Genomic DNA, 23,236 nt, shown 5'->3' with positions numbered 1-23,236 from the left:
AAGGGTCCGCAACCACCAGGACTCCAGCTGTTCTGACCCCAAATCCTCCTTTTACTTCAGTGGGAGTTACAAGAACAGTGTGCATACTGGGAGTTGGAGTTTTCCAGCAGCTGAAGTGCTGCTGATTGCCGCAAACTCTGTACTAGGGAACATAACCCTAACGTGCCTAAAGCTGGCCATACACCAGATACGAGTTGGCCAGACTCCTGTATTCGGGCACGCTGGCACATTTTAGCCTTCGTCCGGTCAATTCTGGTTGATCATTTCCCTTGATGCTCAAGGACTAGTTTTGACTCCCTGATCGGCTAGTTTGGTCTGGCGTATTGCTGGTGGGATTGTTGTGATCATGCGGGCTTAGCTCAAGTGTATGGCCAGTGCCCTGCTATGCTCAGGCACCAGCTCTTGCGCCCCCTGGAGGTCTACCACTGCCTTGCACCACATTTTGGTGTCCCAGCTCAGTTAAGAGCTGGAATTACTACTAATGACCACCAGAAAGCCATATAACAGGAAATCAATGGAACTCGTGCAAGCGCCAGCCCCGCGCACAATGCTCCCAGCCGCTGGGAATCTCATAATCTAATAAACCCTTTTCTCTTTGTCCAAATGAAGGACAAAAGCCTTACAAATAGAATTAATTACAGCCTCCAAAGAAAGAAAAGACATTATCTTCTTCTGTTAGGAAAAGCCAAATCCCCTGATGCCTATAATATAGGCTGTAACTTGCCAGAGGGTGACAGCTGCTCTTCTTCACCACCCCCCCATGACAAAGCCCGTAACTAACATGACACCTTCTGAGCTTCAAAAATCCTGCCTGCGCAGACGCACTGTGAGGGTGGGCGGGACTATCCCACGTGAACGTTCTCTTCACGTAAACTATTGCCGAGGGGCACGCGCGGTGGGCGTGGCGAAGGCCTGAGGTATTCTGCGCTGTGATTGGCTTGCGGTGTGCGCGCGTTGTTGGCGGGAGGAGAATAGCGGAGCGCTGTGTGAGAGTGCGCAGCACCGGGCATACCACCGAGCTCCGGCTGACGGGGAAGGTGCACCTGACTGACACTAGCGGCGAAGCGTGAGGGACACAGGCGCCGCCTTACAGACTACTGGTTAACTGTTGCCCAGACCATTGGCATCCAGGGGAGGACCATTCTAGCACCGCAGCGCATCCCTGCAGCCCACCGGCCTTTTCAGTGATTCTCTCAGCAGGGACCGTGAAGGTGAGAACCGGGGGGGAGTCCTGGACAGTGCCATTCCACGGTCACAGGGGAGGGAGAATGTTGCTGCATGTGCCGCTATGTGCTGCTGGTATGGAGATCCATTCATTGTATGGGGGCAGGTGATCCAGGCTGGGCAGTCACAGAGACGGCTCCTGACGGCCATCACTGCCCTGTCCCCTCCATTGTGGACATCATCGACCTGGTGTGACTGTTATCCGTCATTGTGATCCTGTACCGATCATAATATGTCCGTACAGAGCCCTGGTGGTGGGCTTCTGACAGATGGAGCAGGTTTTATTGCCCATATCTATGAGCTGTTATCGATATGTCCGATCAGGATGTGCAGGGGCATTGGGTAGGTGATTGGATTTAGGATAGTCAGATGTGGTGGGGGGGCGAGGAGTCATCCCCTTCACAGGGGGCACCCCAGATACCAGGCAGATGTTAGCCATGGAGGTCCTCAGGTTGGCAGATATTTGGGTTTAGTGGAGCGCGTTGAGGATTTCTCGGTGGATGCTCAGGCTTCAGCAGATTACATTGTGTCTCATACCCAGGATAGCGGGCCGATGACGGAGGAATTAGGATAGGGTCTCCCTGTCACCGGCTGTACTTTATGGCCACCGTTCTAGTATTGACTGACACGTATCACTACAATGGGAGACGTAAAGTAAGTGTACAGGTCGTGTGGGGGTCTGACCCCTCTCTATGGGCGACTGCTTCCATAGGTTTCGCTTTTATTTATTTTCCCTGAGCCTCTTCCCCTTGGTTAGGTTTCTCTTTGTACTTGCTTTGACCCTATGATTGTTAAAGGGGATTTCTAGATTAAAAAAAAAAAAGTGTAAGAAAACTATATATGGCTAAAATAACTAGTAATGCACCCCCTTTCAAATCTTTCACCAACTGTTTGATGCCCCCTGCTGGTCTACGGTTACGCCCCTGCCATGATGATGTTTCATCCAGATGCGTGATCAGCGCTTCAGCCATCAGTTGTCTTGGCAGCAGAAAATGGTGGACCATGGAGCCATTGGTGCCAGAGCTTTGAGAGGCGAGGGTCAATTTTGGTAAACCCTTTAAACACTGCAACAGCGAGAAGTTTCCTTTCATTCCTGGTAAGTTCTCAGATCTGTGGAACGGATCCAAAACCGCCACCCCCCTCTGAACTCTGTAGAATTCTTCTCCTTCAGGCCTTTTCCTTGCTTAATGTCCTTTTTAGGTTTAGCCAAAAGACCGTATTTTGTATCCGTGCCCGATCCATGTTTTTGGCAGGTTCCACAAGGACTCATTCGTTTCTATGGGTCCACAAAAAAGAGCACAGCTTGTGGAACTCATCTGTGTCCGTACTGAAAATTATAGCGCGTGTCCTATTCTTGTCTGTATTACGGACACGAATAGCCATTTCTAGTGATGGAAACGAGAAAAGTGCAGATTGCGCACGTATTTTGCTGATCGCATTGCGGATACGGTCATGTGTATGAGGCCTTATGATTATTATTATTTTTTTCCACATGTGAACTGTGATACTTTCAACATCTAGCGGTACTCTTCCTCTACCCGTCTCCTCATTGTCGGCATCTAGCGGTGCTCTTCCTCTACCCGTCTCCTCACTGTCGGCATCTAGCGGTGCTCTTCCTCTACCCGTCTCCTCACTGTCGGCATCTAGCGGTGCTCTTCCTCTACCCGTCTCCTCATTGTCGGCATCTAGCGGTGCTCTTCCTCTACCCGTCTCCTCACTGTCGGCATCTAGCGGTGCTCTTCCTCTACCCGTCTCCTCACTGTCGGCATCTAGCGGTGCTCTTCCTCTACCCCGTCTCCTCACTGTCGGCATCTAGCGGTGCTCTTCCTCTACCCCGTCTCCTCACTGTCGGCATCTAGCGGCGCTCTTCCTCTACCCCGTCTCCTCACTGTCGGCATCTAGCGGCGCTCTTCCTCTACCCCGTCTCCTCACTGTCGGCATCTAGCGGCGCTCTTCCTCTACCCCGTCTCCTCACTGTCGGCATCTAGCGGCGCTCTTCCTCTACCCCGTCTCCTCACTGTCGGCATCTAGCGGCGCTCTTCCTCTACCCCGTCTCCTCACTGTCGGCATCTAGCGGCGCTCTTCCTCTACCCCGTCTCCTCACTGTCGGCATCTAGCGGCGCTCTTCCTCTACCCCGTCTCCTCACTGTCGGCATCTAGCGGCGCTCTTCCTCTACCCCGTCTCCTCACTGTCGGCATCTAGCGGCGCTCTTCCTCTACCCCGTCTCCTCACTGTCGGCATCTAGCGGCGCTCTTCCTCTACCCCGTCTCCTCACTGTCGGCATCTAGCGGCGCTCTTCCTCTACCCCGTCTCCTCACTGTCGGCATCTAGCGGCGCTCTTCCTCTACCCCGTCTCCTCACTGTCGGCATCTAGCGGCGCTCTTCCTCTACCCCGTCTCCTCACTGTCGGCATCTAGCGGTGCTCTTCCTCTACCCCGTCTCCTCACTGTCGGCATCTAGCGGTGCTCTTCCTCTACCCCGTCTCCTCACTGTCGGCATCTAGCGGTGCTCTTCCTCTACCCAGTCTCCTCACTGTCGGCATCTAGCGGCGCTCTTCCTCTACCCCGTCTCCTCACTGTCGGCATCTAGCGGCGCTCTTCCTCTACCCGTCTCCTCACTGTCGGCATCTAGCGGCGCTCTTCCTCTACCCCGTCTCCTCACTGTCGGCATCTAGCGGTGCTCTTCCTCTACCCCGTCTCCTCACTGTCGGCATCTAGCGGTGCTCTTCCTCTACCCCGTCTCCTCACTGTCGGCATCTAGCGGTGCTCTTCCTCTACCCCGTCTCCTCACTGTCGGCATCTAGCGGTGCTCTTCCTCTACCCCGTCTCCTCACTGTCGGCATCTAGCGGTGCTCTTCCTCTACCCCGTCTCCTCACTGTCGGCATCTAGCGGTGCTCTTCCTCTACCCCGTCTCCTCACTGTCGGCATCTAGCGGTGCTCTTCCTCTACCCCGTCTCCTCATTGTCTGTCATGGTGCTTTTTGCAGGGATTGAATTAGGTCGAGCCTGGTTTATGGGCCTGCTTGACCATCTGCCTTATTTTTTTCTTTCTTGTTGCCTGTATGGAGGTGGTGCACTGACTGATCTACAGACAAGTACCAGCAGTTGGTTGTATAGGGGATGTCTCCATTGTAAATTTGGATATGACTTTGTTCATACAACCGTGAATTTGTGCGGATAGCACATGGACCCGTTCATTTTTATGGCTCTGCTTCAGCAAATTATAGAACTTGTCCTATTGTCTGTTTTGCAAACAAGAATATGCCTTTTTAGTGAAGGGATTGAGAAGATTGTGGCATGCACACGGTATCCGTATTTTACAGATCTGCGGTTTGTGTTCCGCAAAATGGATATGTTTGGGTGCACAAAGCCTTCTAAAAATGGACAGACCTTGTACAGAAGCTGTGCGCACAGTAGCCGAGGACTTATTCTCTGTTTCCTGTGCTTTTAGACTTCACATCGAGTTTAGATATTGAGCTTTTGGGCTTGATGTTTGGAGGATGACGTTTTTTCTATACAGATGGCGAGTATATAGCATTGCTGTAGTCTACAAGGCACCTTGAAAATCTTCTGTCGGGAAGGTCCTGGATTTCTATCTGTCCAGAGCACATCTGTGTGAAATTGTGAAACTAAATAGGGTTTCTCTCTGTAACAAAAGATGTAAAGTTTAGTAAATCTGGCATTAATGAATTACCAGATTTAGCCTGACATGTAGATTTGCTCTGCATACAGAGAGCCTGCTGCAGCATTCCTGCCCCTCCCCCACGCATAGATCCTGTCATTAGAAAGCTGATCACAGCATCCCCTGGCACCATGCTAACATGGACGGCCATACCTCACATTGTAATGCTAGTGTCCAACAGAGATAATAAAATGGGCCTCTCACAAGGCTCAGTCGTTGCCTCCTTCGTTGTGCCTTGTAGCAGATAAATACTTTATCGGAGATTTGATGTGTTGCTGTTTGTAATGCCTTGCGCGTCCCCTTAGGTGGGAGGATGAAGAACTGCTTGTGTATCCTGGCCGTCCACATTCAAGAGCTACCCCTCCCGTCTTCCCCATTTACCTATATGCCTGGCTCGGAAAACCACTGGTGGCGGAGAACAAAAGGATTGGGCGAAAGGATTCATCCCGCCCCCCCATCTCTGCCAACATCATCTGTCGGGGCAGCGTTGGAAGCTCCCCCACACACGTGAGCGTGTCATACAAAAGTGTAAGGTGTATGACAAGCCTAAGGGTCTTTACACATGGGATTTTGGCACTAGCATTTTTTACCAGTAAAAAAAAGCCAAGTTTGTATCGGCCTATTACACACAAGCCAAATGCAAAGACAATAGGGAGGAATGATCACTAGCGCAGTCATTCCTCCCACAGTTGCCTCATTATCGGTAGCCCATCTCTGATTACACAGGGAGATGTGCTGACAATTATCTTACAGCTCTCATGCTGATAAATTATGCAAATTGGCTGATAAACGAGTGATTGTTTATGGGCTGATCAGCGGCTGATTATACCGGTCATGAGGTCCCGGTAACTGGCTCGGGTCTCATATAGTGAACTTTTTTTTTTTTTTTTTTTAAGTTCCTGCAGCATGGCCCCTGTGACAGAAGAATTATGCTTACCCACTGCTCCGCTGTCTCTATCTTCTGGCCCTGGCGCTGTTTACATCCGCCTGGCTGTGGGCATAGTCACATGCACCTCTCCAGCCAACCAAGCAGCATGTCACCACTGAAGCCAGTCATTGACTGGAGCGGTGAATGTGACTATGTCCATGCACTGGCAGGTGTAAACGGTGCAGGGGCCATAAGACGGGGGCAGCATGGAGCATGAAAGTAGGAATCTTCTGTTTCAGGGGCCATGCTTCAGGAACTTGTTAAATGGTTTTTCTGGTAAAAAAGTTTTTAAGTGGCAACGTTTCCTTTCACTTTGCCTTCTGTTCATAAGACGGTCACTGGTTATTACCCCCTCCCCAGTTACAGGTGCCATAACGAGTTAGGCTACTTTCACACTGGCGTTTTGGTTTCCGTTTGTGATATCCGTTCAGGTATCTCACAAGCGGTCCAAAGCGGATCAGTTTTTGCCCTTATACATTCTGAATAGAAAAGCATCTGCTCAGTTTGCATCAGTTCAGTCTCCATTCCATTTTGGAGGCGGACAGTTTTGGTGTCCGTCTGACGAAACTACGCCAAACAGATCTGTTCTGACACAATGTAAGACACTGGGGATGGATCTGTTTTCTATGACACAATCTGGCACAACAGAAAACGAATACACTTACTTCTGGAGAGTGTTCTTCACTTGGGTGTATGTTGTGAAGGGGTTTTTCTTCACCATGGAAAGGATTCTGCGATTATCCACCACTGTTGTCTTCCATGGACATCCAGGCCTTTTTGAGTTCACCAGTGCCTTTTTTTTTTTTCTTCCAACAGAAAAACGCCTGCAAAAGCTTGAGTAAATGCGTCCTTGACTTATTTTTCATCAGAAGCTCGTCTTTCAAATTGCAACTAGTAAAGTAGTCGCCTCATACTAAATTGCAACTAGTAAAGTAGTCGCCTCATACTAAATTGCAACTAGTAAAGTAGTCGCCTCATACTAAATTGCAACTAGTAAAGTAGTCGCCTCATACTAAATTGCAACTAGTAAAGTAGTCGCCTCATACTAAATTGCAACTAGTAAAGTAGTCGCCTCATACTAAATTGCAACTAGTAAAGTAGTCGCCTCATACTAAATTGCAACTAGTAAAGTAGTCGCCTCATACTAAATTGCAACTAGTAAAGTAGTCGCCTCATACTAAATTGCAACTAGTAAAGTAGTCGCCTCATACTAAATTGCAACTAGTAAAGTAGTCGCCTCATTCTTGGAAGAGGAGAGTCGGCTCATGGAAACACCTCCCTCCCCATGCTGAAGACCTTCAGGCAGGAGGGATGTAGATGAAAGCTCTTAGTGTAGCTCAAGGACCTTTTGATGATGTCACCAGTGGGAGGTGTCAGACCAGTAAGAGGAGGATTGCTTTCTGGTTGTGTGAAGACACAAGGATTAACAGGAGCTGACTGTATGCTGGACAATGACCCATTGTAGTCAATGGAGCAATACATCCATCCATCAGTCTGTGCCGAGAAAATCGCAGCATGCTCTATTTGAAGTTCTAGACTTGCCTGTTCAGGTGTCCCCCCCCCCCCCCCCCCCAAGGAAAAACTTGTGTAGTTGGTTTTTTGAGGCCAGAACACTGACAAATTTTAAATCATACATCTGAAAGCAGTCTAAGGGCTGATTCACACGACTAACAAGGTTCGGGGAACACAGTCCTTGTTTGTCGGCCACCTCTCCCGGTCCTACTGACCTGAAGTGACTACATCATAGTGTTTTATGATGCAGCCAGCTCCTGTCACATAAACATTTGAGTACCATAGAACCACAATAAGAACTGTATCATAAAACACTGATGCGTCAGGGCAGACACAGTCAGTACTAGAGATGCGGCTGACATGGGCCTTGTTTCCAGGACAGAGTACAGTCATTTAAATCAGGCCTTGTACTACTTCTAAGTGGTGCATCCACTTATGGCTTATTGGGCAAAAGAAAACACAAAAATCTGCACCTCAAACTAAATGTGCCATCCCAACATTAGGAGTTCCTTTTCTAGAAACTGATTTTATGGGAAACCTTGTGCTATATGTAGATACTGTGATTGCAGTATTTTAAAGAGGTTCTCTGAGTCATTAAAGATCTGACCCCAGGATAGGTCATTAGTATGTGATTGGTGAGGACCCGACTTCCAGCACCGCCGATGATCAGCTGTGGTGCTCTGGTGATCGCTGCTGCCTCCTTGCAATTAACTAAGCCGAGTGTTATCTGTTGTATAGTGGCTGCGCTTGGTATTGCAGCTCAGTCCTATTAATTTGCATGAGACTGAGCTGTGCCCAGGCCGCAGCACTCGTCTATTCAAACAGCTGATGCACACGGGTGCCAGTAGTTGGACCCCCACCCGTCGGATACTGTTGGCCTATTCTGACACTCGGACAATCCCTTAAAGATTTGAAATTGGAACTAAATAGCATTGCTGTATCTGGCACTTTCTATATTTATGATTGCATCATTCATTTAGGTGGTACAATGACCAGCACTGCAAGCGGGGAACCTGCTGAAATATTCATGCCCGGTTCAGGAGGTTCGTTGGGCTTTATTTGGTCGTCATAATTTCTGTTTAAATACCACGTAGATTATTTTCTAGCATGAGCGCTTTGCACACTTGTCAGTCTGTGAATTGCTTTCCAATTTTGGTACTGTATTTGCTTTTCGTTAACATCCTACATTACCCAGTTTGACTGGAGTCCAAGCCCTCAGGTGCGGCTTATAGAATCTATTGCCAGAATGGATGTGTATGGTGCAGGCTCTCACAAGTTCAGCTTTCCCTCTGTTTTTAGTAGGAGAATATCCTGGTGTGTGGAAGGAATGCCAGCCTACGGGCTTTGTTCTTTGTGGTCATGAAGTGACCTTTTATTTTCCTGCGGTATAGCAATCTGTCACTTTTAGCCAGTATACCCATTGCTGTATTGTTTAATTGTAAGACCACAAACCTCGGCCCCCCCCCCCCCCCCCCCCCCCGGTCACTCCTAGGCCCAAAATGGACCATATTAGCTGCTGATTAACCATTGTTATCTGCAGGATTTCTACAAGACTGTTTCTAGGAGCCTGCAGATTGGCAAACACTGGGGGCAAACTTATCTGCTTTTACCTTTCATTTCTTGGTTCAGGTAAGGTTTTTCAATAACAAACCCTACACATGTAAATGTACCCATATTGTTACTGAACCCGGCCATACCACCATTTGTACCCCGGCAGCCCCCCTGACTTCAGTATCGGAGCAGTTCATGCTCCGATGCTCTCCTTTGCCCTGCGCTAAATTGCACAGGGCAAAGGCATTTTTTTTTGGATATACGGTGACGTACCTGGGCCTTAGCTGCAGACCTAGTCCGGTCACAAAACGGAATGCTGACAGAACGGAAGACATCCTGAACGGATCTCTACAGGATCTCCTTGTAATCATATCAATATGTCCACACACATTTCTCATGTGTTTAATCATCCAGCAACGGTTTAACTGTGTCTCTGGATATTCTCCCCCCCCCCCCCCCCTTTTTTTTTTTTTTTTTTTATTATGAAATTTTGCCAATTTTTGTCAGGTTACAAAATGAGAGCTATAGGAATAGCTGCAGTCTGATCATAGCAACATATAGAACATGGTACAACTTTTAGGCCTCTTTCACACGGGCGTCTTTTTTTTGGGCCGGATAAGAGGCGGGTGCGTTGCAGGAAAATGTGCGATTTATTTATTTATTTATATATTTTTTTCCCGCGCGAGTGCAAAACATTGTCATGCGTTTTGCACTCGCGTGAGAAAAATCGCGCATGTTTGGTACCCGAACTTCTTCACAGAAGTTCGGATTTGGGATCTGTGTTCTGTAGATTGTATTATTTTCCCTTATAACATGGTTATATGAATACAGAATGCACAGTAAAACAGCGCAGGAGGGATTAAAAAAATAAAAAATGTAACTCACCTTAGTCCACTTGATCGTGAAGCCCGGCATCTCCTTGTCTCCTTTGTTGAATAGGACCTGTGGTGAGCATTAAATACAGGTAAAGGACCTTTGATGACGTCACTCCGGTCATCACATGGTCTTTTACCATGGTGAATGATCATGTGATGTACCATGTGATGACCGGAGTGACGTCATCAAAGGTCCTTTACCTGTATTTAAATGCTCACCAGAGGTCCTATTCAACAAAGGAGACACAAGGAGATGCCGGGCTTCGCGATCAAGTGGACTAAGGTGAGTTAAATTATTTTTTAACCCCTCCAGCGCTGTTTTACTATGCATTCTGTATTCAGAATGCTATTATTTACCCTTATAACCATGTTATAAGGGAAAATAATAATGATCGGGTCTCCATCCCGATCGTCTCCTAGCAACCGTGCATGAAAATCGCACCGCATCCGCACTTGCTTGCGGATGCTATGCGATTTTTCACGCTTCCAATTCACTTCTATGGGGCCTGCGTAAAAATCGGACAATATAGAGCATGCTGCGATTTTTCACTCAACGCATAAGTGATGCGTGAAAATCACCGCTCATGTGAGCAGCCCTACAGAAATGAATGGGTCCGGATTCAGTGCGGGTGCAATGTGTTCAACTCGCGCATCGCATCCGCATGGAATACTTGCCCGTGTGAAAGGGGCCTTAGTGTGCATTATACAACTAACATAAAGAACAGTAACAAAAGAAGTCCCTGGAGCATATTACCACCATACAGTCAATGAGACTAGCGTTGTTAGAATCCGGCAGGCAGTTTCGACCGGATCTGTCGATGTGACAATTTCCGGAACACTTAGTACCGGATCCAGCATTAATACATTTCTATGGAAATTAATGCCCATTCGGTTTTGTTCCGGGATTTGAGCCACCAAAAATACCGCAGCATGCTCCGATCAAATACCGTACAAGGAACGGAAGACATTCTGATGAATACTGGACGGATTGCTTTCCATTCAGAATGCATTAGGACACAACTGATGCGATTTTTCCGGTATTGAGACCCTTTACCTGTTTTTCAATACCGGAAAAGAGTAACGCTAGTGTGAAAGTACCCTTAATGAGGGAAAATGGGGGGAAGTAAGTATACAGAAAAAAGGAAGAAAAAAAAAGATGCTGCTGAGGGAAACTCGATACACAAGTTATAGGAGATCAAGCAATGTTATTGGGTTCATTCAGGATCCAATATTTGTCCCAGGGTTTCTAGATCTCAGATAATTTATCTATGTCATTGAGTCGTTCTATATTCCATGGAATGAACATCGTTAGGATGTTTCTGAAAGTCCAGTGTAGACGGAAGGGCAATGAGAGTAAAGCCAATTAAGCAAGCGACTGTGGGCAAGGTAGTGTTCCCTCCTGACAGTCTCCTGCTCACTACCAGAGGAGACTGCTGCTGTTACATGCAGTGATCTCCTCCACAGCATCAGGAGGAGTGACCGCCATTGCTTGTCCCCATACTGTCTACTGATTTGCTGGCGTCAGATTGTAGTTAGACAGCGCAATCTACCGCCAGCAAACAATGATTTTTTTTTTAACTGCTTAAAAATCACAATTGCTCAATGATTGAGCATGTTTGCACTGTATTACACTGCAAGATGTTAGCTGACCAACGTACATATGAACTCTTGTTAGTGATCATCTATCGAAAAATCGGCAGGTGTAAATACAGCCTTAAAGGATGGAGCACCCTGATACATGACTTCAGAGGGGGAAACCATTAAAACTTAAAAATAGGAGAGACCAGGCCCTCTGCAATACTGAAAAAAGGATATCTCGTATCTGACACTAGAAGGGGGAACTGGTAGGGCATAACCCGAAAAATGTAGAATTGGGATGCACGCCAATGCAGATAAGGAATGGTAGGGTTCAGTTTAGAACACAATTCTAGAGTGTCATGCCAGATCATTAGCAGTTTGTATTGATTTTCTTTATACAGTGTATATGTACAAGCATAGTTGACCCAAATACATTGACAGATAGAAAGGGATTTCATTACTTAAAGGGGTTCTGCAGTTTTTTTAAAACTGATAATCTATCCTCTGGATAGATCATCGGCATCTGATCGGTAGGGGTCCGACACCCGGGACCCCTGTCGATCAGCTGTTTGAGAAGGCAGCGGCGCCGGCAGTAGTGCCGCGGCCTTCTCGCTGTTTACCACAGGCCCAGTGACGTGAAGACTAGTATCAATGACCTGGGCGGGGCTATGCTCTATTCAAACAGAACTCGCCCAGGTCATTGATACTAGTCATCACGTCACTGGGCCTGTGGTAAACAGATGATGGACGCGGGTCCCAGGTGTCAGACCCCCGCCGATCATATGCTAATCTATCCAGAGGATAGATCATCAGCTTAAAAAAACTGCCGAGATAGATATAGATAGAGAGATATATACATACACACACTCACCTAAAGAATTATTAGGAACACCTGTTTTATTTCTCATTAATGCGATTATCTAGTAAACCAATAACATGGCAGTTGCTTCAATGCATGTAGGGTTGTGGTCCTGCTGGTCAAGACCATCTCCTGAACTCCAAACTGAATGTCAGAATGGGAAAGAAAGGTGATTTAAGCAATTTTGAGCGTGGCATGGTTGTTGGTGCCAGACGGGCCGGTCTGAGTATTTCACAATCTGCTCAGTTACTGGGATTTTCACGCACAACCATTTCTAGGGTTTACAAAGAATGGTGTAAAAAGGGGAAAAACATCCAGTATGCGGCAGTCCTGTGGGCGAAAATGCCTTGTTGATGCTAGAGGTCAGAGGAGAATGGGCCGACTGATTCAAGCTGATAGAAGAGCAACGTTGACTGAAATAACCACTTGTTACAACCGAGGTATGCAGCAAAGCATTTGTGAAGCCACAAGACGCACAACCTTAAGGCGGATGGGCTACAACAGCAGAAGACCCCACCGGGTACCACTCATCTCCACTACAAATAGGAAAAAGAGGCTACAATTTGCACAAGCTCACCAAAATTGGACTGTTGAAGACTGGAAAAATGTTGCCTGGTCTGAGTCTCGATTTCTGTTGAGACATTCAAATGGTAGAGTCTGAATTTGGCGTAAACAGAATGAGAACATGTATCCATCATGCCTTGTTACCACAGTGCAGGCTGGTGGTGTGCGGGATGTTTTCTGGGCACACTTTAGGCCCCTTAGTGCCAATTGGCCATCTTTTAAATGCCATGGGCTACCTGAGCATTGTTTCTGACCATGTCCATCCCTTCATGACCACCACGTACCCATCCTCTGATGGCTACTTCCAGCAGGATAATGCAACATGTCACAAAGCTCGAATCATTTCAAATTGGTTTCTTGAACATGACAATGAGTTCACTGTACTAAAATGGCCCCCACAGTCACCAGATCTCAACCCAATAGAGCATCTTTGGGATGTGGTGGAACGGGAGCTTCGTGCCCTGGATGTGCATCCCTCAAATCTCCATCAACTGCAAGATGCTATCCTATCAATATGAGCCAACATTTCTAAAGAATGCTATCAGCACCTTGTTGAATCAATGCCATTTAGAATTAAGGCAGTTCTGAAGGCAAAAGGGGGTCCTTGTGTGTGTGTGTGTAGTAGTAGTATATATATATATATATATATATATATATATATATATATATATATATATATATATATATATATATATGGTCTTTTTTTAATTCTAGATAAATATCTTTTACTTGATGCTGCCATCCTGGCTTTTTTTTTTTTTTTTTTTTTTTTTTTTTAATATGGCTCATATGCCCCACTGTGCACTCCTGTAGTTTTCCTGCTCAGTATGTTAATACTGAATATCGGTACAAGGAGGTGGAGACACCAGGGTTTCTCAATGGGCATCTCCTTCTCCCTGGCTGTGACGTGAGCCAATCCACAGCGGAGCGTGGCACAACCAGGGAGAACGAGGTGCCCATTGAGAAACCCTGGTGTCTCCTCCTCTCTGTACCGATGCTCAGTATTAACATACTGAGCTGGAAAACTACAGGGGTGCACAGTGGGGCATAGGAGCCATATTTTTTAGTGTTTGGCTGTACTTCTCTGTATAATCATAACTGTGAAGTAGCTGTTGTGTTTTGGGCTCCCCTAATGTTTTTTTTTCAGCTATATTATTCCCTGTTTTGGCTGCACAGTTAGATGCATTTCACTCAGAAGCAGGGAGCTTCTCCCTTCTGCCAGCACTGTACTGCTGTGACATCCTTTACCTTACTTCCCACTGTTTTAAGTGCTGGAGCTCACAGAGTAGATAAGGAGGAATAAATCACAATTACATAATGGCAGGAGGCTCGTGTATGCTCTTAAGAAGCAGTTGTGTTATCAGGCTTAATATCTCAGCTAGCTCTGATACGCTCCACTTCCTCTCAGATATCTTCTGTATCTGTTACTAGTGGCAGATCTTCCCTGACAACAGGCAGTGTGCTGCAACTTAGGTGGAAGTGAGACCTCTAGTGGTCATGACTTTACAGCTTTTTTTTTCAGGTGAATGCAGGCAGATTTTGTAAATAAAGTAACTTAGAATTTTGCTATTTACACCATTCTCTATTAAATGAAATTGTGGGAAAGTACAGTGACTCCTTAACCCCTTCATGATCCTGTCATTTTTTTTACCTTAAGGACCAGGCCATTTTTAGAAAATCTGACCTGTCACTTAACCACTTCAGCCCCGCTAGGTGAAACCCCCTTCATGACCAGGCCACTTTTTACACTTCGGCACTACACTCCTTTCACCGTTTATCGCTCGGTCATGCAACTTACCACCCAAATGAATTTTACCTCCTTTTCTTCTCACTAATGGAGCTTTCATTTGGTGGTATTTTATTGCTGCTGACATTTTTACTTTTTTTGTTATTAATCAAAATGTAACGATTTTTTTTGCAAAAAAATGACATTTTTCACTTTCAGCTGTGAAATTTTGCAAAAAAAAACGACATCCATATATAAATTTTTCGCTAAATTTATAGTTCTACATGTCTTTGATTAAAAAAAAATGTTTGGGCAAAAAAAAAAATGGTTTGGGTAAAAGTTATAGCATTTACAAACTATGGTACAAAAATGTGAATTTCCGCTTTTTGAAACGGCTCTGATTTTCTGAGCACCTGTCATGTTTCCTGAGGTTCTACAATGCCCAAACAGTATAACTACCCCACAAATGACCCCATTTCGGAAAGTAGACACCCTAAGGTATTCGCTGATGGGCATAGTGAGTTCATAGAACTTTTTATTTTTTGTCACAAGTTAGCGGAAAATGATGATGATTTTTTATTTTTTATTTTTTTCTTACAAAGTCTCATATTCCACTAACTTGCGACAAAAAATTCTAGGAACTCACCATGCCCCTCACAGAATACCTTGGGGTGTCTTCTTTCCAAAATGGGGTCACTTGTGGGGTAGTTATACTGCCCTGGCAATTTAGGGGCCCAAATGTGTGAGAAGAACTTTGCAATCAAAATGTGTAAGAAATGACCGGTGAAATCCGAAAGGTGCACTTTGGAATATGCGCCCCTTTGCCCACCTTGGCAGCAAAAAAGTGTCACACATGTGGTATCGTCGTACTCAGGAGAAGTTGGGGAATGTGTTTTGGGGTGTCATTTTACATATACCCATGCTGGGTGAGAGAAATATGTTGGCAAAAGACAACTTTTCCCATTTTTTTATACAAAGTTGGCATTTGACCAAGATATTTATTCCTTTTAGGAGGGCATTTTTAGACATTTGGATCCCAGACTTCTTCTCACTCTTTAGGGCCCCTAAAAAGCCAGGGCAGTATAAATACCCCACATGTGACCCCACTTTGGAAAGAAGACACCCCAAGGTATCCAATGAGGGGCCTGGCAAGTTCAAAGATTTTTTTTTTTTTTCGCATAAGTTAGCGGAAATTGATTTTTTTTTTTGTTTTTTCTCACAAAGTCTCACTTTCCGCTAACTTAGGACAATAATTTCAATCTTTCATGGACTCAATATGCCCCTCAGCAAATACCTTGGGGTGTCTTCTTTCCAAAATGGGGTCAGTTGTGGGGCGTTTGTACTGCCCTGGCATTTGAGGGTCTCCGCAATCATTACATGTATGGCCAGCATTAGGAGTTTCTGCTATTCTCCTTATATTGAGCATACAGGTAATGAGATTTTTTTTTTCCGTTCAGCCTCTGGGCTGAAAGAAAAAAATGAACGGCACAGATTTCTTCATTCGCATCGATCAATGTGGATGAAAAAATCTCTGCCAAAAAAAAAAATGGAGGGGAAAGGCGTCTGCCAGGACATAGGAGCTCCGCCCTACATCCATACCCACTTAGCTCGTATGCCCTGGCAAACCAGATTTCTCCATTCGCATCAATCGATGTGGATGAATAAATCATTGCCGGGATTTTTTTTTAAAATATATATATATATATATATATATATATATATATATATATATATATATATATATATATATATATATATATATATATACAAAGTGCTTGCCAAAGCATAGGAACGCCGCCTCCTCCTCAGCTCGTATGCCTTGGCAAACGTATCTGTCACTGCAGAGGAGAAAATCCCGTCTTGCAGCGCCGCATACACCGACTTGCGTGTAATCTGACAGCAGCGCAATGCTTCTGTCAGAATGCACATCGGTGCTGCAGCTAGTAGATCGGTTGGTCCACCTGGAAGGTAAAAAGACAAAAAAAAAAAAAAAAAGAAAAAAACAGGCCACAACGCAATAATTTTATTAACTTTGGAACAGAACATGTAACTTTAACTTTTGGAACTAAACATTAACCTGTTTGCTTACCTGTTTTTTTTTTTTTGTTTTTTTACCTTTTATAGAACAAACCTCTCCTTCCCCATGGGTCAATGTGCAAAGCGCAAATCGCCCAAAGATGTGGCGAAGTGCGTTATGCACTTTGTCCCATGTGAAAGGAGACGTTTGCAGCAGCAGTGAGTGAATGGGCCCTAATAGCCCTGTGTGCCTGTCCTGTGAGATGTGGTCCCTATGCTAAGTGTACCTGTGTGTGGTACTTCCGGAAACACTCTCCAAAGCATAGGGCAGGGTGGTCCGGACAGTCAGGACAGAAATAGCGGGTGTCACGCCTTATTCCACTCCTGCTACAGACACGACATCTTTTTCGGGGTGACGGTTGGGTTGAGGTACCAGGAACGACATTGGGGAAATGTCGCTCGTGTAGACGGCTAACTACACTGGTGGTTGGGGCCACGGAACCTCCTGGATACAGGAGGTTCTCGATGATCTCTTCCTGAAATTTGAGGGAGGATCCAGTTCTCCCAGCCTTACTGTAGAGAACAAAACTATTGTACAGAGCCAATTGAATTAAATATACAGACACCTTCTTATACCAGCGTCTGGTGCGTCGGGAAACTAAATACGGAGACAACATCTGGTCATTGAAGTCGACCCCTCCCATGTGGAGGTTATAGTCGTGGACTGAGAGGGGCTTTTCAATGACACGGGTTGCTCGCTCAATTTGTATTGTCGTGTCTGCGTGAATGGAGGAGAGCATGTAAACGTCACGCTTGTCTCTCCATTTCACCGCGAGCAGTTCTTCGTTACACAGTGCGGCCCTCTGCCCCCTTGCAAGACGGGTGGTAACGAGCCGTTGGGGGAAGCCCGCGCGACTAGTTCGCGCGGTACCACAGGCGCCAATCCGTTCTAGAAACAAATGCCTAAAGAGGGCCACACTTGTGTAAAAATTGTCCACATAAAGATGGTACCCCTTGCCGAATAAGGGTGACACCAAGTCCCAAACTGTCTTCCCACTGCTCCCCAGGTAGTCAGGGCAACCGACCGGCTCCAGGGTCTGATCTTTTCCCTCATAGACCCGAAATTTGTGGGTATAGCCTGTGGCCCTTTCACAGAGCTTATACAATTTGACCCCATACCAGGCGCGCTTGCTTGGGATGTATTGTTTGAAGCCAAGGTGCCCGGTAAAATGTATCAGGGACTCGTCTATGCAGATGTTTTGCTCTGGGGTATAAATATCTGCAAATTTCTGGTTGAAATGGTCTATGAGGGGCCGAATTTTGTGGAGCCGGTCAAAAGCAGGGTGGCCCCTGGGACGGGAGGCGGTGTTGTCACTAAAGTGCAGGAACCGCAGGGTGGCCTCAAAACGTGCCCTGGACATGGCAGCAGAGAACATGGGCATGTGATGAATCGGGTTCGTGGACCAATATGACCGCAATTCATGTTTTTTTGTCAGGCCCATGTTGAGGAGGAGGCCCAGAAAAGTTTTAAGTTCGGAAACTTGGACTGGTTTCCACCGGAAAGGCTGGGCATAAAAGCTTCCCGGGTTAGCGGTGATAAATTGTGTGGCATACCTGTTTGTTTCGGCCACAACTATGTCTAAAAGCTCCGCAGTCAAGAACAGCTCAAAAAATCCCAGGGCCGAACCGATCTGAGCCGTCTCAACCCGAACTCCAGACTGGGCAGTGAAAGGGAAAACTACAGGTGCGGCTGAAGTTGGGGACTGCCAATCACGGTTTGCCAGCACCTCTGGGATTCTAGGGGCTCTACGGGCACGTCTTTGCGGTGGCTGCGACGGGGTCACTACTGCACGTGCCACCGTACCAGCTTCAACTGCCCTTCTGGTGCTCGCTACTTCACCAGGTTGTACGGCAGTGCTGGTACTAGGTCCAGGGAGGGCTGGGCTGCTGGTGTATGCCTCACCACGTAATCCGACAGCACCAGCCCCACTCTGCTGCTCTTGAAGCGGATCCTGCGCAACCTGCGGTCTAGCGACACGGGGCCGGGTACGCCTGGTGGTATCAGGGACCTCAGCCTCCTCGTCCGAACTTTGGCTCAGAGAGCCACTGCTTTCTACAGGTTCGTATTCTGACCCGCTGGATTCATCAGATGAGGGTTCCCACTCCTCATCCGACTGGGTCAGAAGCCTGTAGGCCTCTTCAGAGGAATACCCCCTGTTTGACATGTGGGCAACTAAATTTAGGGGTATTCCCTGAGACTACCCAAGAAAAAAAAAGCAAGCCTGTCTTACAAAGGGGAGGCTAGCGAAGTACCGGAGGCCGCTGCGGTTGATAAAAAATATCAAAACTGATTTTTTTATCGCCGCAGTGCGTGTAAAGTGAATGTGCAGTGATCAAAAAAAAATTTTTTTTTTGTCACTGCGGTGGGGCGGGTGTGGGCGAACGCACGTGTGGGCGACCGATCAGGCCTGATCGGGCAAACACTGCGTTTTGGGTGGAGGGCGAGCTAAAGTGAAACTAGTACTATTATAGATCTGACCGTGATCAGTTTTGATCACTTCCAGATACTATAAAAGTACAAATGCTGATTAGCGATACGCTAATCAGCGAATAACGGACTGCGGTGCGGTGGGCTGGGCGCTAACTGATCGCTAACTACCTAACCAAGGGACCTAAACTATACCTAAAACCTAACGGTCAATACCAGTGGAAAAAAAAAAAGTGACAGTTTGCACTGATCACTTTTTTCTTTTCACTTGTGATTGACAGGGGTGATCAAAGAGGTGATCAAAGGGTTAATTGGGGTTCAGGGGGGTGATCAGGGGCTATAGTGTAGTGTTTGGTGTACTCACTGTGAAGCCTGCTCCTCTGCTGGATCCAACCGACGAAAAGAACCAGCAGAGGAGCAGGCAGCCATATAACAGATCATATTTACAAATATGATCTGCTATCTGGCACTTTGATTGGATTTTTTAAAAATCAGCAACCTGCCAGCCACGATCATTGGCTGGCAGGTTGCTGACGAAATGGTCCTGAACGAAATGCCGGCGCGAACTGCGCACGCGCGGGCGCATACTCGCGTCGTCTCGCGAGATGACGCGTATATGCGTGACTGTGCGCCAGCCTGCCACCTCCGGAACGCACATGTGCGTTAGGTGGTCCGGAGGTGGTTAAGGGTCCATTTACACGTCCGGAGGTGTTTTGCAGTACGCGAATTGCGGATCCGCAAAACGAAGTTACCGGCAATGTGCGTTCCACATTTCGCGGACCGCACATCGCTATAATAGAAAATGCCTTTTCTTGTCCACAGTTGTGGACGGGAACGGAATTGCAGATCCGGAAGTGCTGATGTGGACAGCACATAGCATCCGTTCCGGCCCTATTGAACATAAACGGGTCTGAAAAATCCAGAACGGATCCGGAAACAAATTGCGTACGTGTGAATGGACCCTTATGTGGTGATAACTTTAAAACTCTTTTACTTATCCAGGCCAGATTTTTCTCATCACCTATTGTACTTCATGACAGTGGTAAATTTGATTAAAAATATTTCATTTTTATTTATAAAAAAAATACAGAATTTACAAATAATTGGGAAGAATTAGCAAATTTCTATTTCTCTACTTTTAAAATAGATAGTAATACCTCCAAAAATAGTTATTACTTTTCTTTCCCCATATGTCTACTAGGGATGTCCCGATACCAATTATGGTCATGTTTTTACAGCAAATTCCAATTTAATTTAGTCATAGGGGAGATTAATCAAACCTTCGAAACCTCTGAATTGACTCCAAACACTACCGGGTCATGGTGTTACTATAAATTGGACCCTTGTAGAAAATGTCCGAACTCCAATATTGTCTAATGTTTGGCTTTGGGGGGGTGGGGTCCATATGGACTCACTCTGGGGGGGCTGCCTCAGCTGTTCTGGGGCGCCTTCTAGAGGGTCCCTCATCACTGGCAGACTGAGTCTCGTTAGGACCGATGGGCCATTTTTATTTTATTGGGATGTGACGTGTGAAATGTGTAAACCTTTATTTAAAAAATAAAATAAAATCTACACAGTAAACTGAGCGGACCAGTCAGAAAAATGGATGTTTCTGATCAGCGCTCAGCAGGTGCAGGACGCATGCACTCAGATATTATGTGCGTGCAAAAAATCTACACGAACACTACCTAAAATTGATTTCTATTTAACAATACATTTATTTTTTACACCAAAAACCCCCCAAAACTGAGCACAAATGGGGGTGCCCGATGAACTTTCACATAGTATCGGGGAAGGAAAAGTGAGATGGGGAAGTTTGCGATGCAAAGCATTCAATTTAAAGATGGGCTGAGAGTGGAAGGCGAATATTTGTAGAGTGAAGTTTGGGGTGCAGTAGAGATGTGGGGGATATCAGTGTGGAATTCCATTCATAAGGCATCTCTGTCCATCTCTATTGCCATTTATTATAGGATTAGATGTTAAGTGTGTTAATGGTATCGCGTTACATCTGGGGACGTGGACAGTAGGATAGGGAGTGTTTTACACAGGTGGAGAGCATGAACAATAGATTTTGGCAGTGGACATCAGAAGGGAGGACCATTTACGTACTAGAGATCGGGGCTCTCTAAGAAGTGGAGGGACATTGTGTTGATGTAGTTGGGTGTATGTAGAGGTAATTTTGCCACCTAGATTAAGGGCGCCTGACCTTCAGAAATACTGATAATTCCACTGAAGAAACTGCAGAAAAGATAATAGAAGATTAAAGATGAATCAATTGTATACTAATCACATTTATGTTGAATTTCCCAAAAATTTGGATTCCAGCTGAATCTGAATCTTTTACGATTCGTTTTGGCCAAATCTCTCAAAACGTTGGCCACCATTTACCGTAACTAGTCAGAAGATGAAGAAGGCATCTGCCACCAAAAGAGGTTAATTTTTTTAACAGATTTTTTATAAAATTAAAAATAAACCGCACTGTTACCATTACTTTTTAACAGTTTTACCACCGGCTGCCATTCATTTACCCATAGCTATATATGTCTCTGTCACTTTCATATCACTAATACTGTCCTGCCGATAAAGAGCTTGAAAGGGGTTGGATGCAGTCTTAGGAGACCCCAGATTGTCATACATGACACTTTGGACAATGAGCACTTTTGATTTGGGTAGAATTTTTATTTGTAACCTAGTCAAATATACCGATCGATTTTGTTAGAATCTTATCCAAAGTGAATTTCAGGGATTTATATTTTTTTTTATTCTATGGAAGGTTAATTGAAGAGGCCTATGTCTCGTATTCATTTTATAACCAGAGAGAGCACTATATGAATTATGGCTGCTACGATTAATCAAAGTTATCGATGATATTCGATAATTGAATTCGTAGTCAGGGTCATTCATTGGCAGTAACTTTTACTTTAACATTAAATCAGCCCATCTTTATTAACTTACAGTGAAGCTCCGGTAACAGGCAGAGCGGGCGGCGGCGTTGCGTCACTTACTCACGTGACGCGCCTGCTCCGCCTGCTTAATTCATAAAGTGGGCGTAGCAGGCGCGTCACGTGAGTGAGTGACGTTACGCCGCCACCCGCTCTGCCTGTTACTGCAGCTTCCATTGTAAGATAATAAAGATGTGCTGAGTAAAAGTTACTGCCAGAATAGTCTGCTGTGAGCAGCGGTGTCGGGGCTGTTATGGAGGGGTTCTGTGGATGCCGCTTTTATGGGGGGTGGGGGGCCCGCGCAACTCTAGTGGGTACCAGTATGAGATTGATCGAGATGTGGAAATGACATGGGGAACGCCATGTTCCAATGGGGGAGATTTATTTAATAATTAATATATATATATATATATATATATATTTATCCTTTTTTTTATTTTTTTTATGGCATTCAGGAAAGGTCCTGAAATGGCATAGGAAGAGAGAGGGTTGCTTTTTCAACATCTAAGCTCTATAAAAGGGTTATTACCGGAACAGACACGGAAAGAAAATGCGTTTGTGTGCATGAGCCCTATTGTGTAGTATATGTAAGTGCCAGAGTGCAGTGAGCCCTCCCTCTGGCAGCTCTGCAAGTGGGGACAACCAGTCCCGCTCACATTCTAGGTTGCTTGTGGATATTTTAAATTATTCCCAGAGAACCTCTTTAAAGGGGTTATCCCATCATAGACAATGGGGGCCTATCGCTAGGATATGCCCCCATTGTCTGATGGGTGCGGGTCCCAGCGCTGGGACCCGCACCTACAAGGAGAACGGAGCCGGGGAGAGTTTTTTGGCTGGAGGACCCCGGGTTTCCCGGGGTCCGTCCACCACCAGGTGCAGCTCCCCACCTCTCCCATTGAAGTGAATGGGAGTGCACAGCGCATGCGCGCCCAACGCTCCCATTCATTTCTATGGGGCCGACGTAAATGGCAGACAGCGCTCGGCTATTTTCGGCGGCTCCATAGAAATGAATGGAGGGCGGCTGCGCATGCGCAGTGCGCCCTCCTCAAGTTTCTCCGCTCCGTTCTGCTTGTAGGGACCCGCACCTATCAGACAATAGGGACATATCCTAGCGATAGGCCCCCATTGTCTATGATGGGATAACCCCTTTAAGGCTCCATTCACACGTCCGCAATGTGTTTTGCGGATACACGGAGCAAAGGATCCGCAAAACACGGAAAGCGGCAATGTGTGTTCCGCATTTTGCGGACCGCACATTGCCGGCACTAATAGAATATGCCTGTTCTTGTCC

The 23,236-nt window shown here is 46.1% G+C and overlaps 1 protein-coding gene across 2 annotated transcripts in view; it reads left to right on the top strand.

Annotated features, from left to right (window-relative positions):
* The first annotated feature begins 952 nt into the window (after window positions 1–952).
* The window catches only part of ADARB1 (adenosine deaminase RNA specific B1), a 90,236-nt gene continuing 67,952 nt past the window's right edge, over window positions 953–23,236 (top strand). The window contains exons 1-2 of one of the 2 annotated variants that reach the window (XM_044302704.1): window positions 953–1,211; window positions 8,887–8,975. The gene's annotated coding sequence lies outside the window, so the exon portion shown is untranslated. The remainder of the gene's footprint in view (window positions 1,212–8,886; window positions 8,976–23,236) is intronic. The other variant, XM_044302705.1, reaches the window with a different exon arrangement.

The sequence above is a fragment of the Bufo gargarizans genome, chromosome 8, assembly GCF_014858855.1.
Source record: "Bufo gargarizans isolate SCDJY-AF-19 chromosome 8, ASM1485885v1, whole genome shotgun sequence".
NCBI lineage: Eukaryota > Metazoa > Chordata > Amphibia > Anura > Bufonidae > Bufo > Bufo gargarizans.
This window is presented reverse-complemented; position numbering and strand designations above follow the sequence as displayed.